The sequence below is a fragment of the Macaca nemestrina genome, chromosome 16 (genome assembly GCF_043159975.1).
Source record: "Macaca nemestrina isolate mMacNem1 chromosome 16, mMacNem.hap1, whole genome shotgun sequence".
Taxonomy (NCBI): domain Eukaryota; kingdom Metazoa; phylum Chordata; class Mammalia; order Primates; family Cercopithecidae; genus Macaca; species Macaca nemestrina.
The window spans coordinates 44,802,973-44,824,702 of record NC_092140.1 but is presented as its reverse complement, the minus strand read 5'-3'; the positions used below and the strand labels follow the sequence as shown (position 1 = coordinate 44,824,702).

General features: G+C 35.3%; 1 long non-coding RNA gene across 2 annotated transcripts in view; it reads right to left on the bottom strand.

Annotated features, from left to right (window-relative positions):
• Positions 1-5,896: 5,896 nt before the first annotated feature.
• Positions 5,897-21,730, bottom strand: part of LOC139359218 (uncharacterized) — an 89,539-nt gene continuing 73,705 nt past the window's right edge. Inside the window, exons 4-5 of one of the 2 annotated variants that reach the window (XR_011615132.1) lie at positions 19,319-19,436; positions 5,897-6,118 (exon numbers count right to left, since the gene is read on the bottom strand). This is a non-coding gene — a long non-coding RNA (uncharacterized lncRNA). The remainder of the gene's footprint in view (positions 6,119-19,318; positions 19,437-21,730) is intronic. The other variant, XR_011615133.1, reaches the window with a different exon arrangement.

Here is a 21,730-nt window from a genome sequence, read left to right as displayed (position 1 = left end):
TTTAGTCTTGGAAGAGTGTAAGTGTCCAGGAAATTATCCATTTCTTCTAGATTTTCCAGTTTATTTGCGTAGAGGTGTTTATAGTATTCTCTGATGGTAGTTTGTATTTCTGTGGGGTCGGTGGTGATATCCCCTTTATCATTTTTAATTGCGTCGATTTGATTCTTCTCTCTTTTCTTCTTTATTAGTCTTGCTAGTGGTCTGTCAATTTTGTTGATCTTTTCAAAAAACCAACTCCTGGATTCATTGATTTTTTGGAGGATTTTTTGTGTCTCTATCTCCTTCAGTTCTGCTCTGATCTTAGTTATTTCTTGCCTTCTGCTAGCTTTCGAATGTGTTTGCTCGTGCTTCTCTAGTTCTTTTAATTGCGATGTTAGAGTGTCAATTTTAGATCTTTCCTGCTTTCTCTTGTGGGCATTTAGTGCTATAAATTTCCCTCTATCGGTTAGCGCGCGGTACTTATATGACAATACACTTTCATTTCATTTTGGAGCCCCTGGGAGATGGACAATTCCCAATTAGATCCTACAAACCACTTATTTCTTCATAACCTCATCTGTCATGACTGTTCTTCACTCTGCTTGATACAAACTAGCAACCTTTCTGTTCCTCAAAATAAATGGTTGTGCTCAGGCCTCAGGGCTATTGCAATGGTAATGCCCTTGCCTGGAACAGTGTTCCCAACATACAGACATGGCACCTCCTGAACTTCCTACAGATGTTTTCTCAAATGTCACCATGTCAGGGTTCTATTCTGTCTCTTTTCTCTATCATTTGCACTTATAATCTTCTAAGATACTTATATTTTACTTTTTTTTATTATAGATTACAGTGAGTTTATAAAATATTTGTTCTTTAATTCTAGGAGTTTTAAAATTTTTGTTTTTTTCTTGTTAATAACTGGAGCATGCAAAGTACATGAAATGATATCTGGCAGCTTAACAGTCATTCAATATATAAGTGGAATGAGTGTGACATGGAGCATCTCGCTTTCAAATTCTACTCTCATACAAAGTATTAATTAATTTTTTCACAAGTGTTTTCGGCTATGTTATTAAAAAAATAGCAATCTAATCATATGTTTTCTTTAGACTGTTCAATCTATAAGCCACAATCAATTTTTGAAATTTTAAAATGTTCAGGTTGGATATTAAAATACAGCAGGGGGATGACTTGTCCTCGGTGAATTCACTATAGCTCACATACGGGTCAAAATAAAGGAAAATATAACATATGTTATTCAGCATAATGAGCATAGGGTATTTTGAAGATAGTGAAATGAAAGCAAGTGTTATAAAAGTAGCTTAAGATAAATTTAGACATTCGGAATTGAGGGAAAACTATTTAAAGATGTGAGAGACTATCATTTTAAACCTAAGGAGAAAAAGTCATTAAAGAAATTGAATGTAGAGATTCAAGAAGGAGAAGAAATACATGATACAGAAGATTCCTTAAAAATGTGTGGTAAAATGAGCTATGAAATACAAATGCAAGCATTAACTCCCATCACGTATTCCTCTGGGGAGAAATTAAAGAAAAAAAAATTTACTGTGTGTGAATATGTCTTTCTGTACACCAGCATGCAGAAAGTGAGACTGTGGCCACCTGGACTGCTCACATGAAAAATTCCCTCATAGTGTGGTGGTGGTGGTGGTGGTGGTATAGTTGGGGGGGAGGGTGTGTGTGTAAGAGAGAGAGAGAGAGTCTTTGTGGTAGTTCTACGGAGTTGGAGAGGATTGTAAGTGCATTGATAGGCTTGCCATAATAAAGAAGAAGAGTGTAACAGCTTTAAAATAATTCCCTGGTGTAGAGATAATGTGATTTACTAAGATAATCAAAATCTTAGTAATGAATTAATAATATTGCTTTGTTTTTCTTAAAATATGATTGTAGCAATATTCTCTATGCTTTTGAATAAAATCTAACTTTACTGAGCAACATATTGTAATCAAAATATTGATACATTGTGATTAAAAATGTCATCCCAATGATATAAAGGAGATTTCAATGACTGGTTCAATAAATAATCAATAAAATATGTTATTGGGGGGAACTTGCCCCCAATATTTCAATGTAGGTTCTTTCTATTTTCCACAAGTATCAGCCAGCTGAGAAATAAAGAGAGACAGTATAAAGAGAGGAATTTTACAGCTGGGCTGTCGAGGGCAACATCACATATCGGTAGGACTGTGATGCCTGCCTGAGTCTCAGAACAGGAAGTTTTTATTAAGGGTTTCAAAAGGGGAGGGAGTGTAAGAACAGGGAGTAGGTACAAATATCACATGCTTCAAAGGGCAAAAAGCAGAACCACTAATAAGGATCTAACAAAGATCACATGCTTCTGAGGGAACAGGACAAAGGGCAAAAGCAGAACTACTGATATGGGTTTATGTTCAGCGGTGCACATATTGTCTTGATAAACATCTTAAACAACAGACAACAGGGTTCGAGAGCAGAGAACCGGTCTGACCACACATTTACCAGGGTGGAGTTTTTCCCCACCCTAGTAAGCCTTAGGGTTCTGCAGGAGACCAGGAAGTATCTCAGTCCTTATCTCAACTGCATAAGACAGACATTCTCAGAGTGACCATTTATAGACCTCCCCGCAGGAACACATTCCTTTCCCAGGGTATTAATATTAATATTTCTTGCTAGGAAAATAATTTAGCAATATGTTTCCTACTTGCACATCCATTTATAGGCTCTCTGTAAGAAGAAAAATATGGCTGTTTTTGCCCAACCCCACAGGCAGTCAGACCTTATGGTTGTCTTCCTTTGTTCCCTAAAAATTGCTGTTATTCTGCTCTTTTTCAAGGTGCACTGATTTCATATTGTTTGAACATACATTTTGCAATCAATTTGTACAGTTAACACAATTATCACAGTGGTCCTGAGGTGATGTACATCCTCAGCTTACTAAGATAGCAGGATTAAGAGATTAAAGACAAGCATAAGAAATTATAAAAGTATTATTTGGGAACTGATAAATGTCCATGAAATCTTCACAATTTATGTTCCTCTGCCATGGCTCCAGCCAGTCCCTCCATTCAGGGTCCCTGAATTCCCACAACAATATGCAATTTTTAAAAAAAATTTTCTCTACATCAGACCAATTCATAAGATATTTTTGCTTTGAAATTCAGAGTCACTCAAAGTAGCTCAAAAATCCATGTTTCTATGTTACAAATGGGTTTTCCTAGGCTCAAAGAAGAAGCATTCGGCAATGAAAACAAAAATATGATACCATGTCATTTGTTTGTCATCATTGGAAACTGAATTTACCAGGAAATGAACACTTATGCTCTAAAGAGCCAGTCAATGCATTTTTATATACAGAATTTAAATGAAAATCACCTTTGTTGGCCAGGCGTGGTGGCTTACGCCTGTAATCCCAGCACTTTGGGAGGCTGAGGTGGGTGGATCTCCTTAGGTCAGGAGTTTGAGATCAGACTGACTAACATGGTGAAACCCCGTCTCTACTAAAAAAATACAAAATTAGCCAGGTGTGGTGGCAGGTACCTGCAATACCAGCTATCTTGGCAGGTTGAGGCAGGAAAATCACTTGAACCTGGGAGGTAGAGATTGCGGTGAGCCAAGATCGCACCATTGCACTCAAGCCTGGACAACAAGAGTGAAACTCCGTCTCAAAACAAAACAAAACAAACAAACAAAAAACAGAAAATCACCTTTGTTATTATAAATCCCTAAAGATGGTATATTGCATTATTAATATTTTTATTTCTTAAAATAAAATAAATTTTAACCTGTTAACCTGAACTATAGTATAAAATGGTATGAGATACATATTTACACATTATGCTTTTTTACAACTAATAGAGAGTATAATATACTTAACCAGGAAAAGGAGAAATAAAAATAAATGGTTTGCAAGGAGGGTAAAAAATATTCTCAAACTTTAAAAGAAGCAATTTCTATCAGTACCAGATTGCATACTTTCACAATTTTTAATGGGATATAATATTTTAGTATTTTTTAAATGACTGAATCTAATCTTAAATGATACAAAATATGGTAACTGCAATAAGTATGCTGAAAGTAAGATGATCCAAATATATAGCATTGAGTTGAATCAGAGAAGAGGTAAACAGTGAGATTTCAGATACCAAAGGTTAGGGAATTGATGACTTACTTATATCTGCCCAATGTAACATTAGGAGAAATAGGAAAAGGTGTGTCTGTAGTTGTGGCATTTTTTTTTTCTTGATGCTTAGAGATAAACTCAGGTTAGTGACTATAGTTTTTAAGCAGTGATAACAAGGGAACATAAATTTACTAAGGGAAGCACTTTCCCCCCATAACACGCTTGACTAAGATTCTATAAAGTAGAGAGAGAATGAGCTTCTGTGCTTCAAGTTGAAGCAGTCATGAGTAGTGGGGGTTTGAATGGTAGTCTTTCGTTTTTGTTTTGTTTTATTCCTCATTAGAAAAATGCACATCTAAACCACAATGAGATACCATTTCAGATCAGTCAGAATGGAGACTATTATAAAGTAAAAAAGTAACACGTTGGTGAAGTTGTGGGAAAAAAGGGACACTTACAAGCTGCTGGTGGGAGTATAAATTAGTTCAACTATTGTGGAAGAAAATGTGGTTATTCCTCATAGACATAAAGACAGAAATACCATTTGACCCAGCAATCCCATTACTGGCTATATACCCAAAGGAAGATAAATCATTCTGTTATAAAAACACATCCACACATATGTTCACTGCAGCACTACTCACAAAAGCAAAGACATGAATAGCAGTCTTAACACTGAGGCTCTAACTTATATTACCAATAGCCTGATAGTAAAAACTGGATCAAGACTCTTGCCTTCACATCCAATTCATCTTTTTTCAAATGATCTCAAGCTATACAACATTATTTTAAGATAGAGGAATAAGGAGAATATCTATATTATGAAGGGAAAAAACAGTCTTTCGAGTTTTAAATTTAAAAAGACCAAAGTATTTGACTGTGGTTTTCTGCATATGGAACTGACCAGAAATAATAAATCAGAAGATTACTGTTTCAAAAAAATTGTATTGCCAAAGATATCAAAATCTCCTGACATTTTCAACTTCTAGAAATCACCCTCCAGCCTGGCCGACATGATGAAACCACATCTCTCCTAAAAAATACAAACAGTAACCAGGCCCGGTCACGCGCCTGTAATCTCACCTACTCCGGAGGCTGAGGCAGAAGAATCGTTTGAACCTGGGAGGCAGAGGTTGCAGTGAGCCAAGATTGTGCCACCACACTCCAGCTTGGGCAACAGAGTGAGATTCCATCTAAAAAGAAAAAAAAAAGAAATTACCATATTACCAGGCTGACAAATGTATACCATATGAAGTGGAAGTGGAAGGCATAATTTCATAATGTCCAGTTCAGAAGAGGCAATGGAAGATAAAAGGGAAGAATTTTCAAGCAACAACGTCAATGACCATGAGGATTAATGGGCAAGAGAATTCTTCCTAATGAACAGTACATTGAGCTGTAAGATGAGCTGATATTCTACTTCCAGTGAAGCAAATTTTTGCATTCTTTCTAAGCATGAATTAATAACTACTAGGGACATGCAACTTCTGAGTGATTTCAGCAGTATCCCTTTGCTGTAATGTGAAGTTTTTTGTGTGCTTGTTTTTTCCTTAATTCCTTTCATCTTGTTCCTACTTTCTTTTTATTTTAAAAGGTCTGAGGGTATAGGTAATAAATATTTTTATTTGTAAGTCACCTGACCACAATAATCAAAAACTGAACATGCTGGAGGGCATTGCACATTGCAGAGAAGAGCTAAACAAAGTTATTCTTTTTCTTACTTAGGTAAAAAGTACCTGTATTTATATGTAGAAAGAGGAGGAAACGAGCATATTTGAGAGGCAAAATGAGGACACAAATTATCCTTTAATAAAAGCTACATATACCACCCATCCTCTGTTGCTTTTAGGGATGGCCATGCAATTAAGCGCTGATCAAAGGCAGAAAGACCGCTTCTCTGGAGTTTGAATAGAAGTGTAGCATTTTCTGATTTTCTGGGAACCTTAAGACACCTTGTCCCTTCTTTGTTCCTTCCTGTTTCTACTACTTCTTGCCAGATGGAACTCTCACGCGGACCTGCAGACCAATCACACACACTTAGAATGAAAAAACAAAGAGCTGGAAAGTATGAAGTCTTCTGTACACTTACTAGATTAGAACCACCATCCATTTCTGGATTGCATCTATCAGGATCTTTGAGGGAGATTTTTAAAAATTGTTTCAATTGTTATTGTTTTTATTTTTATTTTCTGTTAACAGAGATGTCATAGAGTCCATGAGACTGCTGAAAAACCAAGATCAGAAAACTGTCAGGAGCTGGTGGAGACTGAGCAGTGGAGGATAGAGCCCAGCACATAGAGCAGCAGTCCCTTAGGATGCAGCTGCTGGCTCTACTGGAAATAGACTCTCAGTGCCACTGACGCAATGAATACTTTCATTGCTGTTCTTAAGTGAATAACTCAAGGTCCAGAAAAGTAGGTTAATGCATTCAATTGAAGAAAGGGACTTTATTCAGTCTAATATATTAAAATATTCCAAATAAATGGAAGGGTTACTGAAAGCTCAGAAGCAAAACAACAAGCAAATAAACAAACCAGTTGCCTATTGTATTAGTATGTGCCTTCTAATGTTAACTGTATACCAATATTATTTCCTTGGATTCACCAGAGGCACTTCAAAAATTTACTTCTTGGTTTAACAAGCAAATAATTGAATAAATTATTCAAATAGTTCCAAAATATGTGCAAATTCTCAAATTTAAATGCAAATACTTAGATTGAAACTTGATTCAACATAACATTCATGTTCCTTGTGTTAAGAAGTAGCTAACATCCTATATTAGTTGAGTGGCAGAGATATTGTTAGAATGACTGAACTGTATAATTTTAAGGAATGCTATTTGGAAATGATATAAAAACATGAATTTTAAAAACATACACTTAATCATTAAGAGAACTCATATTTTAGACTATATCCTTTCTAGCAGCAGAAAAAATAATTATGATTATTTGTTATTACCTAAATCATATGCCACATGGACTACAAAGAGATCATCATTTGTGCATATTGGTTTTTTGATGGAAAAGCTGATGGTCCGTTAGGAATGATATATAAAAGGGATCTCCAAATGACAATCACATTTTGAAATTAGATGGCATAGGAGGATTAAGTGGGCAGAGATAGTAGCTACAAATATAAAAGAAAGCTGGCTGCGCTCTGCAAGGATTTAATCAAATCTGGAATAGTTTCCTTAGTGCTACTGATATAGCCTTATTATTTCAAATGCGACAAAGAAATGAAATGTAATGCTCCTTAGCTGCAGAACTAGAGGGTAAAGCAAAAAATAATAACCATAAAATCCTTGATGGTGGTGAGAAAGAATAGTAGAAAAGAGCAACATGATTTTAAATGCTCATTAATGTTATTAAAGATGAATTACATTTTAAATATTCTGATAGTACTGTGCTTAAATGTAAGTTCTTTAGTATAGAATCAAATGACTAGCAATCATTAGTGCCAACCAGTTGTGTTAACACTGAAGATCATGCAAATTCCCAAAAGATTTTGACTACTGGGAAAGAAAACTTTATTACAGAATACTAAGAGCAGTCATAAATCTCTACTTTTTAAACTGCAGTGCATGTTGGTAAATTAACATTTAAAAACAGATGGGCAGCTGGACTCAGTGACTCATGCCTGTAATCCCAGCACTTTGGGAGGCCGAGGAAGGTGGATCATGAGGTCAGGAGATCGAGACCATCCTGGACAACATGGTGAAACCCGGTCTGTACTAAAAATACAAAAATTAGTTGGGCATGATGGCGCACGCTTGTAGTCTCTTTCTCCCAGGTTCAAGCAATACTCCTACCCCAGCTACTCGGGATGCTGGGGTAGGAGTATTGCTTGAACCTGGGAGAAAGAGACTGCAGTGAGCCAAGATCATGCCACTGTACTCCAGCCTGGCAACAGAGTGAGACTCTGTCTCAACAACAACAACAACAAATAACCAGATGTGCTCTTGAATCCAGAAATATAACGTTGTATATACAGATGAACAGAATTTTTAAAGAGAGTTATTTTTTCTGCAAATAATTAGTATAAGCATTTGAAATGATACCACGAAATAGCAAGTTAGCAACAGTAGATACAGAAATTAAACCACAGTGTACATATAAGTGAATTAATACCCTTTTATTAGTGAACTATATGAGGTAATAGCAACATACCAATAATTATTAAAATAACAAATATCACTGTTATTGGAAGGATAAAGCATTAAGGGTGGTCCAAATTATAATCAAAATTTTAAAATGATCAGTCACTTGACTTGTAAAAAAACCTTCATATTTGGACTATTCTGCACAATAAGGAATGATGTGGGTCACTGAATATTAATTAACATCCAGAAATGCTTTGGCAGACTCATACTCAAATTGCAGTCCACAGACTCATTTCCCTCATAAAGTATTTGTTACTGACCACACAAGTTAGCATAGGAATTGATGCCAAACAATATTGTAATCATTGTGACAGTAATTTTATGTCTGTTGAATCTATCGATAAAAATGTTGAGATGGTACTTCATGTATTTTTAAATTTCTTTTTCAAATAATTAACTTGTATCATATTTTTAAAAGCATTGGCTCCAAACAGAGTGGAAAAGCTTAAGAAAACATAATGAGAAGCATTGTTTTAGAGATCTTGACATCATATGTTGGATTAATTTAGTTATGATAGATTAGATATAAATTACTCTTAAGACCTCTCCAAAATTGCTGATTTCTGCCCTTTTTACCTCTCTGTGACTTTGAATCTGAGCTCAACTGGCTATTACATATTCTTATATTTTAATGAATTGGTCATGATTTCAAAGGTGAGGATGATAAGAGACACATGTTAATGAGACCTGCAAAAAGAAATTTTAATTTTCCACAGGAAAATATTTCCAATGACGGAAGCAGTGTAGAGATATACTGATTATCACAAGTTTCTTATCTCATTGGTCAGTAACAATCAAATAGTTGACGGGTTATTTAAAGTAGGACCATTAAATAGGTTAGATCTTAGTGAAAAAGCAAATGCTAGCACATTTCTGAACAGCTGGATACCACCTGAACTGCAATATCTCCATCTCCTCTCCAGCGCCGCAACATGACCAGAGCATGGAATAGTTATTGGGAGAACTTGGTATGCCCCTTATGAAGATCTGAGTCATAGAACATAATGCCAGCTTTTGCCCAAAGAAGTCTGGAGGTGGTTGTTCAATGTCCTTATGGGTGGGTAGATGAGAAACAGCAATGAGAACACCTAACTTATCAGAGCTTTATAGAACTGACTGTTCCTTTGCTCTGAATGACTTGGGGAAAGGATCAGGTCTTGCAGTTTTCTTAAAGAACTCTGCCCAACAGTGACCCTTCCAGAGATGTGTCAGTGGGGAAGCACCTTGTTAAGAATTTTGAAGGTGTTGAACTTTTACTCTTTCTGTAACCTAACAAGTTAGCCTTCCCTGGTTTCATAGATGGAAGCAGATAAAAGAGATTCCTGGGTTAGCAACAAAGGGATTTGTTTATCATGGCATAGCAGAGAGAATGAGCTCAATGTTTACATCAGTAGTGACTCTTTCCCCTATCACCTATGGGAGAAATACAGGAGCAGACTCAGTTATATGAAAGACACATGGTAGATTTGGGTCACAGCTGAGAAACCCCAAGTTTAGGAAACTTCAATATTTTAAAGGCGGCATCTAGCAAGCTTGCCCAAATATTACCCTGGAGGGAGACATTATCTTTATTATCCTTCAACAAATTTAAACAAATTTAAAGGACAGTAAACAAACTTGCTCTTTGACAGGCAGGAAGATACTATGCTTATTTCCAAAACTGTTTGCTATGCAAACATTCTCGAAAAGTTAGTCCAGCACAAAAGCTGATGCAAGATGTCCAGAAATATCATGGCAATTAACTTTCCAACAGAGCTAAATAAAACCTATGAAATTTTAGATAAATTTGTGTTAATCATGACCAATGACAGTTATTGTAGCCTCTCATGAGAGAAAAGAGAAAGCTACAAATAAAACTAAATAAACAGTTAGTATAAGTTTGCTTCATTACTGTATTTCTATATTTTCAATATTTTATATCACTCATCTCTTGCCCTGAGATCAGAGGAGGCAAAAGGAAGGGGGCAAAAGATCAAGAGATAAAGGAATTGGAACAGGGAGAACATCAAACTACAAGCTGGAACCACCATTGCTGGTCTACAGAATGAGTGGTGAGAAATCATATTTGAGATGAGAGAAAGATGCAATAAGTTTTGAATATATAGAGAGATTAAATTTTGACATTAATTGGACTAAATCTTTAAATAAATAGGTTACTCATGGATGACCTTGAATAAGTAATTTACTATGTAAGACTAAATGTCTTCATCAGTGAAAAGGGTTAATATTAACATTAAGACCACAGGGCTATTCTGAGGTTTGCATAAATGTCCTTTAAAAGAACTTAGCTTTAAATAAAAATAAAAACACAAAGTAAATGCTAAGTAATTGGCTTATTATTATTTTTGTCAGTTAGATGATATATAATATTTACTTAACCACATTTTAAGTGTTTTTGTGCTAGGCAGATTAATGCTGCTCTTGATATTAGAAAAGGAACAGACTGTGTATTTAAAATAATATGTGAAGCACATAAATATTTTGTTGCTGGTGTCTCTGCATCTTGGAATTTATGGACTAAAATGATATATAATAAAGTGAATGAAGTAGTAGCCCTTGAACAAATGCTTGTACTCATAAGGTAAAGAGGAAGACACTGAGTTCATATTGCCTGAAAATAACCCAGCATGTATTCTAAAATACATGGAATTATACCAGCCTAAATTGTAGGTACAGATATTCAATGTTTAAGATATGTTCTGCTCCTGTCTTTTACCTCCAAGTTGAACACTTTCATGTAATTCCATGTTCTAAAATAGAGATTTCATTCTACAGCATGCCATCATTCCAACTGGGAGAAAAATGTATGTAAACTGAGAAATACATCAAATATTGACATTTAAATATGGATCTACCTGGTTTGAGGCCTAGAAAGGTCAGGAAAATGTTGGATCCATAAAATATTTTCAAGTTTTATTGGAAACTTGCTCTCATAAAAAAGTTAAAACATCTGGGACAAATAAAGATATGAAAACTGATCAAGGTAAAACCAAAAATACATTGTTATTATGCAAGTCATAGCAAATAACCAGAAATGCTGTGTTTTCTCTGTTATAAGATCTTTTTGATTATAAGAAACCTTATAATTTAATAGCATGTCTAGGGAGAGATCAATGTGTTCAGAGAAAGCAAACCACCTCTTTTAAACTTAGTTGATGATAATGTGCATGCACTCCAACCAAAGCCAACCAGAAACAAATATGTAGTTAAACGGAGTCAAATTTATTAACAAGTTACAACATTGGAGAACACATACATACATATATACATACATACATTTCAATTCAATAAACATACTAGCGAAGAGAAAGAAATTATCACATGAGATTTTTAAAAATCTAACAATATGTTTATTTATGAAGGACTAAACATATGGCCATAAAATATTTGAAAGAAAAAGAAAATAATAATGCTGATTATATCAATGTTTTTAATAGATAAAAGTCAGAAAACCAAAGATAAATTGGGACATATTTATACAATGTAATATTAAATATGGGCATGAATGGACCACAGCTTCATAGATACAATATGGATATAAGTTAACAGTAAACTAATTATAATTGAGATGAAATAAGCAAGTCCCGGGAGATGACTTTGTATACAATATCCAGAAACAAGATCTAAACAAGAATTGTACAGACATAAGCGTATATGTAACAACACTTTTTACAATATGAAAAGAAACAATGAAAACAAAAAAAAAATCAAGATATGAAGTATCTCTAGGTATAAAAAGCTCAAGATATGGACTATCTAGTTATAAGCAGGGAGGTAGAATAACAATCAAAAGTAGATGAAAAGAATAGCTAGAAGTAGATATTGACACATTTCTAGCTTTGAGTTTGTGTTGATTTTATGGTTGCTTATTATATAATAAAAATGCATGCATACTACCTACCTACTTACGTGCATACAGCCATACACAGACTGAACTTCCATGTATTACATAAGCATGAAAATCAATCTGCCGGGAGTGGTGGCTCAAGCCTGTAATCCCAGCACTTTGGGAGGCCGAAACGGGCGGATCACGAGGTCAGGAAATCCAGACCATCCTGGCTAACATGGTGAAACCCCATCTCTACTAAAAAATACAAAAAAACTAGCCGGGCGATGTGGCGGGCGCCTGTAGTCCCAGCTAGTCGGGAGGCTGAGGCAGGAGAATGGCGTAAACCCGGGAGGCGGAGCTTGCAGTGAGCTGAGATCCGGCCACTGCACCCCAGCCTGAGCGACAGAGCGAGACGCCCTCTTAAAAAAAAAAAAAAAAAAAAAAAAAAAAAAAGAAAATCAATCTAATTCTGTTCACCTGGGGGGCAGATTTAAAAATTTCTGGTGACCTGTATAACAAAATATATTTAATTTGCTGAATTAAAATTTTCTGATACTTAGCCGGGCGAGGTGGCAGGCGCCTGTAGTCCCAGCTACTCGGGAGGCTGAGGCAGGAGAATGGCGTGAACCCGGGGGGGGCGGAGCTTGCTTGCAGTGAGCCGAGATCGCGCCACTGCACTCCAGCCTGGGGCACAGAGCAAGACTCCGTCTCAAAATAAATAAATAAATAAATAAATAAATAAATAAATAAATAAATAAAATTTTCTGATACTTAAACACTTTAGATTTGCTGTCTCATAAAATTTCAGTCATTAAGAAATTCCCAGAAGTTTGTAAAAGCAGTTGCTGTAAAAATTTCTTTTTCTGAGTTTGTTGGTATATCATGCCTTATCTTACATCAATTTTGCAAAATGAACTTAAATCTAGATTAAATTATTTCATCAAAACTAGAAAAAAGTAGGTATATTTTAATATCATATTCATTTATAAAGAGTGCATTATTTGAAAGTAAAATAATCAATTTTTATGCTATACACTGGCAGAATTGTATGTGTCTGTGTATACACAAAATGCTAAAACTATCTTAAATTACATAATGTATAATTATATAGATTTTAGAGGCATATAATTTTAAACATTATACTTTAAAAAAGTCATTTGAGTATTCCTGAAGGCGATTTAACTGCTTATTAATAAGTATGTCTTTCAGTAAAATCTGCATTAATTGCACTCTTCACAAGCAGTAAAATAGAGACTGACGTGATTAAAAAGTAAAAGTAAGTTTGTAAAAGCAACGCTCCGCCAATACAAAATGAAATTAATTTCCCACTGTCATGAATTATATCTGTGCCCTTATTTTTATTTACAAATATGGAAGAGATTGAGTTGCTCATCAGTGACAGGTCTATATCCCACAGCTCATCATGGAGCTTGGAACCTAAGTGGTTTTCACTTGGCAGCCATCCCATATGTGATATCTGCTCTGTGAAATCTGGTATATTTAGTCGTTTACATTGCTATTGAGATCAACACAAAATTCAACCTTGAAAGTGTATAACGCAAAATTCTGTGAACAGGAAGACTAATTATCACTTACTGACACTACAGCAGAACTGTTTTTCCCATATTTAAATGACTTAGGTATGGTAATATTCTTCACAGTTATTAGTGGAAGAGAGTTCAGCTATGTGATTTAACCATAATAAAATAAATAAATACGAAATTCTCAAATCCATTAAAATTTAGAATCCTTAAAAGCATTTGTATTAAGCTTAAAGATTGTTTTTGTATTCATAATATTCCTTATATTTCCATTTCTGTACTGTTAGGGATAAAAACTTTTTAAACTTTTTATATAGTGGGCCAATCTATATCCTCTTCAGCAAAACAGATCAGCTTTTTTCTTGTCAAAGCATTTAATTATAAAGTTGTTCATGTTACTTAAGAAGTAAATCATTTAAAGGGTAAAAAAGATTAAGTGTAATCTTGAAAGGAAAACACTTACTGATAAAAAGGAGAGAAACTTGTAGTCAAAGAAAGAAAGTAATTTGTCATTTCAAGATAGTTAATGAGCTTCAGATACTCTTTGATGATGAGAAAGAGTATAATACACACAAAAAAAAGCTTTAATGAAGTATAAAATTATAACAGATAATGAGGTTCTTTTTATAGAATATGCAATTAGGAATTGTTGAAATTTATATTTCTTATGATCATAAATATGTTGACAACACTATGTACATGTAAAACCATTTTGAATAAAAGTGATAAATTCTAGATTAAGTTGATCAAGATCAAGCTAACATTTCTTTTTCTGGCTTAATATTCTGTGGATTGGGGAGAAACAAAATGGGTTCAACAAACAAGATTTCAGAAATCAGTACATTAAACTACTGCAACTATAATAGCATACAAGTGAGCTGAGGCGATTTAATCAAATGGCTGAGAGGTATTAGGATGTTACCTGAGAAAAGAATATATGAGTAACATAGACAAAAAGGTTGAATAGATTTATAATTAGAAAAATAAGAATCAGTAGAATTTTATGTAACTATTTTAGGAGTAAAATACCAGAAACACAGTAAAAAAAACAGGAAGTCATTTGCCGGTATGTGTCGAAGTTAATTGGAAACTTCAAGTCACAAACAATTGCTTTTCCAAGTATTTTTATTTTGTGATTATTTTTAATTTTCTGTATTTAACATGTATAATGACATAACTTGCATAATTATATAATAAAATGCATATGTAAAAGCATTTGGCTGCATATTATATGGATATGGAATTTTTTGTTATATTGCTCTAAAGAAACATGAAGATGACTAAAATATTCAGTAATAAACAATAGTTTATATGTAATCCAATTCTCAGAAAAATCATATGCACTTCTGAACAAGTTTATGCAAGATACATGTATCTTTTGTTTGTTTATTGAGATAGAGTTTCACTCTTTTGGCCCAGGCTGGAGTACAACTGCGATCTCTACTCACCTCAACCCCTGCCTCTCAGGTTCAAGCGATTCTCCTACCTCAGCCTCCCGAATAGCTGGGATTATAGGCATGCACCACCATGCCTGGCTAATTTTTTGTATTTTAGTAGAGACAGAATTTCTCCATGTTGATCAGGCTGGTCTTGAACTCTCGACCTCAGGTGATCCACCCGCCTCAGCCTCTCAAAGGGCTAGGATTACAGGCATGAGCCACCACACCCAGCCCATATATATATATATATATAATGTTAATGAGCTAACCATTGAAAAGTAAGCCATAGAATAGAATATTGATATGTATTTGCTTGGCTGGGTATTCCTTGCTCAACTAATAAATCATCTGCTAAGACTATTTACTAACTGGTTAACAATGGTTTAGAGAGATTTGTTTATTGAGTTTATCAGGATTTTAACTATTAGTTATACTAACATGATGTCTGAATATTTTAGAGACAAATATAAAGACAAGAAAAAATGAAATATGGTATTAAATAATAAGCTATTAATATTTTATATACTTTGATTTTGAAAAGATGCCTAAAATCATTTCTTAATTTGAATTTTTTTCTTCTCTCCATTTAAATTAATTGTATGGAAAACTATTTTAATATGTACCATTGCCAGATGGTTTAAGAATCTAAATAAGTATAATTTTACATATAGCATATGTAATCATTTTTCTTAGAAGACAGTATTATATAATTGCATTTATTAATGATCCCCTAGCATTTTGGTAAGGGTTATCTGTTAAACAATTTAGACTATCAGTATTCTGTTAAACAATTTAGACTATCAGTATAAAATATTACTTACATTTAAAAAACTCTGCCTCTAGAATGCCTTCAACTTAAGACTCCTTCCTGCCTGCCTGCCTGCCTGCCTGCCTGCCTTCCTTCCTTCCTTCCTTCCTTCCTTCCTTCCTTCCTTCCTTCCTTCCTTCCTTCCTTCCTTCCTTCCCTCCCTCCCTCCGTCCCTCCCTCCGTCCCTCCTTCCCTCCTTCCTTCCTTCCTTCCTTCCTTCCTTCCTTCCTTCCTTCCTTCCTTCCTTCCTTCCTTCCTTCCTTCCTTCCTCTTTCTTTTTCAGACTCTCGCTCTGTTGCTCAGGCTGGAGTGCACTGGTGCGATCTTTGCTCACTGCGAGCTCTGCCTCCTAGGTTCATGCCATTCTCCTGCCTCAGCCTCCCAAGTAGCTAGGACTACAGGGGCCCACCACCACGCCCGGATAATTTTTTATTTTATTTTATTTTTTATTTATTTATTTATTTATTTTTTTGTATTTTTAGCGGAGATGGGGTTTCAGTGTGTTAGCCAGGATGGTCTCAATCTCCTGACCTCATGATCTGCCTGCCTCAGCCTCCCAGAGTGCTGGGATTACAGGTGTGAGCCACTGCGCCGAGCCTTTTTTTCTTTTTCTTTTTCTTTCTTTTTTTCTTTTTTTTTTTTTTTTTTGAGAAAGAGAATCTCGCTCTGTCCCCAGGCTGGAGTGCAGTGGCGCCATCTGGGCTCACTGCAACCTGTGACTGCCTGGTTGAAGCGAGTCTCCTGCCTCAGCCTCCTGAGTAGCTGGGACTATAGGCAGGTGACACCACGCCCAGCTAATTTTTGTACTTTTAGTAGACACGGGGTTTCACCATGCTGACCAAGATGGTCTGGATCTCTTGATCTGGTGATCCACCCGCCTCGGCCTCCCAAGGTGTTGGGATTACAGGCGTGAGCCATTGGCCCGGCCAACTTCTACCAGAATTTTCTAATGATCTGCATCTTAAATTTTTCCCACAACTATGAGTCAGTTCCTTAAAATAAATGTCTTTCTCCATGAAGATACATCCTATTGGTTCTGTTTTTCTGGAGAACTCTAAGACAGTAACTAACAATACCCACTGCATTAAAGCCCGAGTGAATTGCAGTGGTTTTAAATTCACATTTAAGGACACAGCAGATGAATGAAATTAGGAAACTGAGGTGATTAAAAAACAGTAAGTAGTGGTGAGAATGGTGTTGAACTTGAGAGTTCATTTCGTTGAAAGAAATTCAAACTAAAATATTTTAAACAATGTGTCCCCACTCACACACAAAAAAATCTTGTAAGTTGATTCAGCCCATAGAACTGCAGTATGTGACTTCGTTTGAAGAATTAATGGAAAGGAAAGGAAATTGTGGGTTAAAATAACTAGATAAAACTTCACAGAGGTACAACTACACATTCATTAGAATGACCAAAATCCAACATGCTGACAATAACTCATGTTGATGAGGATAACGAACAATAGAAACTTCATTCATCACCAGTAGGAATGCAAACTGGTACTGCCATGTTGAAAGGCATTTTGGCAGTTTCCTAATAAATTAAACATACTTCAAGTAATTGAAGAAATAATGTGATGATTCATGATGCTCAAGACGACTTCACGGACATAGAAGCTTGCTTTTTCTCTAGTATATTCTGGGTAGTTAAAATATAAACTGTCATTCTAGTAAATTCAATTTTGAAAAATTCCAATTAAAAAAGGAAAGACATTAGTTTCTCCTAAAAAGGAAGAACTTTTCTTTTCAATGGAAATCAATGAAAACTGATTTTCAACAGTCTGACAATACGTGCCCATACACACGCACACCCATGCATATGTAGTATGTGTTTCTGTGTGCATATTGCAGAGGAGTGAAAAAGATACTAATATATTCTACCTCTTTCATGAATTATGTTTTTGTTTTCTTATTTTGACTCTTCTCCTGGATGCTCCAGCTAGTATTGTTTTACAAAGCAAATTATTTTATAGAGAATTTCAGGTTGATGTTTGGAATAATTTTTTAGATTGCTTTCTGGCTTTATGTATTTCAAACTTTTTTTTCTCCTCCATTACTGCTAGAGTAATGGAGGAGAATAACACATTTAGAATGATATCTGATCACTAAGTCTGTACCCTCTTATCACACTGTAAAGTGATTTAATACTTTGGGAAGAGAAGTATTTATTGAAGCCATTTACATATCAGACACCATCAATAACCTAGTTTAATTAAAATGCATCTGCATACCATTTAAATATAAAAAAATTTACTAAATGTAAACTAAGTATATCCCCAACAAAACTCATCCTTAGTCAGATCTGCAAAATTTCCAATCCCATTCTATTGTCAATAAGCATTAGGGAAATTCTAAGAGAGGAAAATTTCAACTGGAAAGAGATAACAATCTCAACTAATTGTTAGGAAAAACCATTTTCAGTTTTATGGAGGCAGATAACTATATGCATACATTGCTACAATACTACCTCAGAAAGGCCAGTATACAAGATGGTCGTGCAGATCAAAGGGTTCATTAGCTTCGTTTAAAACTGCCTGGGGATGTGATATTAAGGTTAACTTACATATTCTTAATGTTAATTATGTAACAAGTATATTTAATTTTAACTAACAAGCTAATTAGTTCCTATTCGTTTTAGAAAATAAAGAAAATAAGGGCCAATAATATTAAGATATTCCTCTATGGTTACAAAATAAGAAAGTCATGAAAGTGCTGTTTTAATACATATTAGACATATTCTAAAGTACTTCCCACTGTGCAATGTTGACCTCTCTTCCAACAAAAAAATGTTACAATAATACCTCTTTTTATTAGGATATTCACTGGTAGTGTGAGTATTTAGGTGAAATACAGGGACGCAAACATTGAGAAATTAAAAATATGGACAATGGGAGTTCTGGACAAAAAGAAAGCCACTTTGGAGCTGCCTACTCCCCATATCAGAGAGTTAATGGACAAGATTAGAGTTGGGAAAGAGAAAAGTGAGAGAAGTAATGAGAAGAGCCAGATAGCCAGGCACAGCCCTCCCTTCATCTCTATGAGGACGTGATTTGTAATTACTGTATTCAGATCTAATAGGGAGAATGCGTTTGCTGCGGATTTTCCTAAACTGAGAAATCATCAACTTTGTGTTTAGGAAACACGAAAATACTTAGTATTACTTAACGCAAGCAGTACAAAATACTCCTCAGTATCATGCAATATTCAGACGTATACTTAGTACTGAAGTTACTTCTGTCTTTCTCACTGTGTTTCCATAATTAAGAGGCTGCTAAGATTATAAAGACATATAAAGCAAACAAACTGGGTTCAGAGTGGCCAAGACAGGAAGATTGCCTTAGCTTGGGAGTTAGAGACCAGCCTGAGCAATATAGTAAGACTTTGTCTACACTAAAACAAATAAATAAATAATTATTAGCCAGCATGGTGGCACGCACCTGTAGTCCCTGCTGCTCTGGAGGCTGAGGTGGGAGGATCACTTGAGTCTGGGAGACAGAGACTGCAGTGAACCTTGATTGTGCCACTGCACTCTGGCATGGGCAACATAGCAAGACCCTGTCTCAAAAATAAACAAACAAACAAAACAAGAGACATAATTTCATTATAAAGAAGTCCTTCCCAGAAGATTCACGTCCCTGTATTCTCCTGGTAGTTTGATGAGTCTTGTGATTATGTAGCCCATTTGTATTTCTCAATGAATGGTTGATACTGCTATTTTTCTTCTTCATTAAAGTCAAATGTGCATCTTGCAACTGTGATACATATACTGTTTTATAATCAGACACAAATTTGTCCTACTTTTTCAGAGATACATATATAGGCATAGACATAAATAAACATATTGATACAGAGAGAAAAGAGAGAGTTAGAGAGACATTCATAGAAATTGTAGAAATATAGTGAAGGCATTAATTTGAAGTGAAAATCCCCATCAAGAACCCCCTAGTTAAATCACTAAATATTCTATCCACTCCACATTATAAGAATTTTTGAAGAAACTAAGCTTTTAAATTTTGTCTGTTTGTTTGTTTTCTATATCAGTAGTGAGCTAGAGAAAGAGCAATGACTATTATTTACTGGCTGGTTCTTTGCCGTTTTTTAAAAATTTCATACAAAGGGACTTAAATACTAAATTATAACAGGAATATATTACACTCACATAGCAATCAACACTAATCCTGAAAAATAATTAAAGTTTACTATACACATATTTATTTTTAGGTGATATTATCTATTACATAAGTATGATATCTAGCATTAAAACATGTTATGGGCCGGGCGCGGTGGCTCAAGCCTGTAATCCCAGCACTTTGGGAGGCCGAGACGGGCGGATCACGAGGTCAGGAGATCGAGACCATCCTGGCTAACACAGTGAAACCCCGTCTCTACTAAAAATACAAAAACTTAGCTGGGCGAGGTGGCGGGCGCCTGTAGTCCCAGCTACTCGGGAGGCTGAGGCAGGAGAATGGCGTGAACCCGGGAGGCGGAGCTTGCAGTGAGCTGAGATCCGGCCACTGCACTCCAGCCTGGGTGACAGAGCGAGACTCCGTCTCAAAAAAAAAAAAAAAAAAAAAAAAAAAGGAAAACATGTTATGTTGAACAAAAATTTTTATGTTATAATTCAAGTACTAATAAGCATTTATTTAGAAGTAAAAAATCCTTTAATAAAAACAGTTTAAAAATCATGTATAAATTGTAAGAATAACAGTTTTAGAATTCTCATGAATTTGCCTCTCATTAAAGGCAGTCAGAGGCTAGGCACAGTGGCTCACGCCTGTAATCCCAGTACTTTGGGAGGCCAAGGCAAGCGGATCACATGAAGCCAGGAGTTTGAGACCAGCCTGGCCAACATGGTGAAACCTTGTCTTTACTAAAAACACAAAATTAGCTGGGTGTGGTGGCGGGCACTTATAATCCCAACTACTTGGGCAGCTGAAGCAGGAGAATCGCTTGAACCCAGGAGGTAGAGGTTACAGTGAGCCGAGATTGCACCACTGCACTCCAACCTGGGTGACAGAGCAACTCTGTCTAAAATAAAAAAAATAAAAAAAAAAAAAGGCAGTCATAGCTATGGAAGCTATTGAAAGCTTCAAATGGAAACAGGAGGGTTCTGGGATGAGTGAACAGTTTAGAAAGGGAAGTGTCCATATTTCCAGTCTCTGGCAAAGCGAAAGTAGAAGTGAAGCATTTGGTACCTCAGTACACATTCTATCTTTTATGACTGCAGCAGCAATAGAAAAAAAAAAAAATGTGAAGGTAAACCATATTCAAAATTCACCAACAAATATCACCAGATGTTTTTAGAGTAGAAAACAAGACAAGCAATATGAGCCACTGGCAATATTGAATAATTCATTATCTAATTTATTGATTTACTTAGATTCAGAAACCAAATGCAGAAATACAAGACAGGTGAGTTGTGAATATCCGACAGTTTAAGTGAAAAAGACCTGGAGTTTCAGTTGACTACAAGTGGAAAATAAGTTAGTGTGATGACAGGGCTGTCAGAAAGGAAATTTTGACTTAGAATTAATACAATTTAAGTGTCCATATTAAAGTGGAGAAGTAAAGAAGCAGTAGTAAGGTAGTTGTCAGCCCTACTGAGATAAAATGAACTATAGCAAAATCAGTTCTGAGCCCTTCAGGTTAAAAAGAAAGCCCACAGGATCTAACTAGTCAACTCGGTATCATGCATTTGTTTTTAAAATCTGGCTAAAAATCAAACAAATTTAAAAGCGTTTACTTTAAGGAATTGGAGAGATGGGGAGTACTATCTTGAATTATTATAAAAATTTACTAAAAAATAAAAATGTCCTCCTTTTATTCATTGACTAATTCAACAGATAGCC